This window comes from Papaver somniferum, chromosome 7 (assembly GCF_003573695.1).
Source record: "Papaver somniferum cultivar HN1 chromosome 7, ASM357369v1, whole genome shotgun sequence".
NCBI lineage: Eukaryota > Viridiplantae > Streptophyta > Magnoliopsida > Ranunculales > Papaveraceae > Papaver > Papaver somniferum.
Window position 1 is genome coordinate 144,078,331 of NC_039364.1, and position 3,583 is coordinate 144,081,913.

Below are 3,583 nucleotides of genomic sequence, written 5' to 3' on the forward strand. Positions count from 1 at the left end.
TAAAAACCTCCACTATTTCATTAAAGTTCGATTCCTTCTTTGTTGGTACTAATAGCTGAGGAAATGGTGCTCTAGGCATAAAATCAGACCTTTCAGGAACCAAATTCACATCATCAGAAACTTTATCAGTCTCTTCAGCTAATGGTCCTGAGAGGTGAGATTCTGAGGGGTGAACTACAATATGTTCACTATCGGGCATGGTTACCTGATTGTCTACTATTCTACCACTCCTAAGGGTTCTAATAGCATTCAATTGATTCGATGGTTTTGTACCTACTTCATGAACTCCTCTAGGATTGGGATTATTCTGACTAGGGAACCTACAATTATCTCTCTCACTTAAGGTCTTAGCTATTTGGCCGACTTGAAGTTCTAACTTAGCAAGGCTCTGAGCATTAGTTTGAAAATTCTGCTTGGTTTCCTGTTGAAAGCTAACATGGCTCTGTGCTAACATTTCCTGAGTTCTTGCTAACATCTTAATAGATTCCTCTAAGCTAGTCGTTTTATTTTCTAGGCCTGATGTATTCCTAGTGTAGCCAAAACCTGGGGGAGCATTAGAATTATTAGACTGACCCTGACTCTGGCCCTTAGACCATGAAAAGTTCGGATGGTTCCTCCAACCAGGATTATAGGTTTCTGAATATGGGTCAAACTTCTGACAATTATCAAACCTAGTGTTATTATATAGAGCATTGGCTTGCTCTTCATTATTCTGGCCTTCCCAAAGAGGCTCCAATCTACCACTAGTGTTACCCACTTCAAAATCTTCTAACCTTTTCTCTATAGCAGTAATTTTGGCATCTGACTCATAGCCTCCTTCTACCCTATTAACGTTTCCTCTGCTAAGAAGAATTGTTTTCTGGGGTCCCCTACTACTTTCCCATTGTTGGGTTTTTCGGTGACTTCATGCAAATATGTCATCGCGTCATCAACTGTTTGGTTCTCAAATCCACTAGTACACATAGATTCTACTGTGGTTGTGGTGGGATAATCTAAACCCTCATAAAGGATCTGAACTAACCTAACCTTCTCTAAACCATGATGAGGACATTGGGCTAGTAAATCATTGAACCTTTCCAAATACTTATACAAAGTTTCTCCCTCCTGTTGAGAAAACGTGCAGATTTGCGTCCTAATAGACGATGTTTTGTGCCTAGGGAAAAACTTGTTTAAAAGGCAGATGTAAGTTTTTCATACGTTTCGATTGACCCAGAAGCCAAATTATATAGCCACGATTTAGCTTTATCTTTCAGGGAAAAGGGGAATAACCTAAGTTTCAAAGCATCATCATCTAAGTTTCTAATCCTGAGGGTACTACAAATTTCCTCAAAGTGCCTAACATGGAAATAGGGGTTTTCATTTTCTTTCCCTAAAAATATTGAGAGCAGCTGTAAGGTCCCAGGTTTAAGTTCATAAGTTGCTTCCGTCTCATCTAACCTGATACATGAGGGACGAGCAGTCCTAGTTGTATTCAACAAAGATTTCAAAGTTGCCATTTCTGGTGCTATCGGAGCAACAAGGATTCTTTCCTCAGTCAAAGGATGTTCAAAAACAGACTCTTCAAAAGTCGGACTCTCTAGATTAAGGTAATCGAGACGCTTCGAACTACTAGGTTTCTCTTTAACAAATCTACCTAGTGCGTTTCTTTTACGTTCAGGCATATAATAGAATTTTCTAAATTGGAAGGGTAAGCAAACACAGATCAAGGCCGACTCAACCAAATCAAACCTATTGATTTCTAGCAAACAAAAATCATGATGGCTCCACTTATATTGTTCCTAGACCAGCTTCTAATCCTTCGAACGGGAATTCATTACAATTTAAGCAAACCCATCTGGAATCAATCCGAGTTAACGTAAGTTGAACAGAGGCGAGGGAAACTCGATGGAGCTTTGATACCCAAGGCCTCACCGGTATTACAAGGCGTCGCAGTCACGCATTCAACTTACAGAAACCGTCAAGAACTTCGAAGTATGCTTAAAAGAGTAACCAATATTTTTCGAATGACTTTCCTGTTAAGCTCGTTACCCTATCGGTCTCGTTCTAGTCAAAATTTTAGGCTTAGGTTCGCGTAGGTTACGTGTTCCTAAAGCGGGCAAGAAGAAAACGGTGATGAAATCCGAACCCTTATCTTGTATGGCCAGGCCTTGCCCTTTACTAGAAAAATAAATGTCCGTATTCAGTCCTCAACATATATGCATACGAAGGAGTCCAGTAACTCGCTGACAGGGGATTCGCGAGTGCTTAGAATCTTACCTCCCGTTCCAGACGGGGGATGAATCGGTTGTAGTCGACTCGGGCCACTGACTCCGAAGTCTAGTGTACAAACCCAAGGTGCAGAGACAATATCGTAATTGTTCCCCTTCTCCGCAAACAGTTTATATTTAAAGTACCCTTCCGTAGGGTAATAAAAAAAAATGTCCCAAAGTCCAAAGTCCAAAAAGAAAAGAAAAATTACAAAAATAATAAACCCTAATACAGTTTTTTTTTTTTCTAAAAGAAAATAAACAAACCCTAAACTAAAATTTTCTAAAATAAAATTGTCTTCTTTTCTGTTCTTTTTGCTTTAATCTTTAGCTCCAAGTCTTTATGAAATCACCAAACTCTTTGGCTCAATTTTCTTTATGATCCAGAACCTGTAGACACAAGATAAATACCCAAAAACATAAAAAAGAACAAAAAAGAACAGAAAAAATAAAAAATAAATAAATATAAAACCCTAAAAACCAGTCCGCGTCGGCGGCGCCAAAAATTGATGTGTTTTGTAGATAGTGGTAAAAGTGGTTCGATTCTCAGACTTTCGAAAGATATTAGTTAGACTTAAATTCTAATATTAAAATAGAAAACTCACTAAAAATTACAGCAAACTCAATCAAAGTTGATATCAATATTAAAAGAACACTGAGGCTAAGATTCCACTATTTTCCAAGTTCAAAGTGATTTAATCCAATATTTATATTCATGCAATTTTTTCGTTCAATTTGATTCTAAACTATTGCAACAAGTAGATTCTCAAAATAACAAGTGTAAATCCGAAGCATAGAACATCAAAAACCTAGGTCCAAGCATGCTATATCAAAAGAAATAACAATTTCTTAACAAGAATCATTCAAACAATTTTCACTCAAGGCAAAACAATCATAAAAATAATTGCGATAAATAAATAAATAAGAATATACCAATTTTTGTTGGAAAAATAGCTTCCTCTATCGCCTCAGAAATGGGGTTTAGCTCCTCATATTAATCACTTGCTCAAAATACATGTTTGTTGCTCAAAAGTTGATTAAAAAGAAGAGAAGGTATAAAACAACGTGTTTGTAACGCATATAATTGTTACGAACCACTATTAAGAAGTACCCTAACACAAAAATGTTGCGAACTCTGAATAATTGTTACAGAAATTGTGACAAACTTATTGAATTTGAAAGAAAAGGCCACGGATTCTGCGACTGTCTCTTACTGATGTTCTGAGTTCTTATTCTTCCTCTCGCCTGTATCTCTGCAACTTGGTGTTTTTGTGCTCTATTATGTTCTAAACTTCCCCAAAGTGTACGTCAGTCTTCTATGAGCTATCACAACTCCT

At 37.2% G+C, this 3,583-nt stretch overlaps 1 pseudogene; it reads left to right on the forward strand.

The window, feature by feature from the left end:
• The first annotated feature begins 1,033 nt into the window (after positions 1-1,033).
• Positions 1,034-1,133, forward strand: LOC113300705 (annotated as a pseudogene).
• The last annotated feature ends 2,450 nt before the right edge of the window (positions 1,134-3,583 follow it).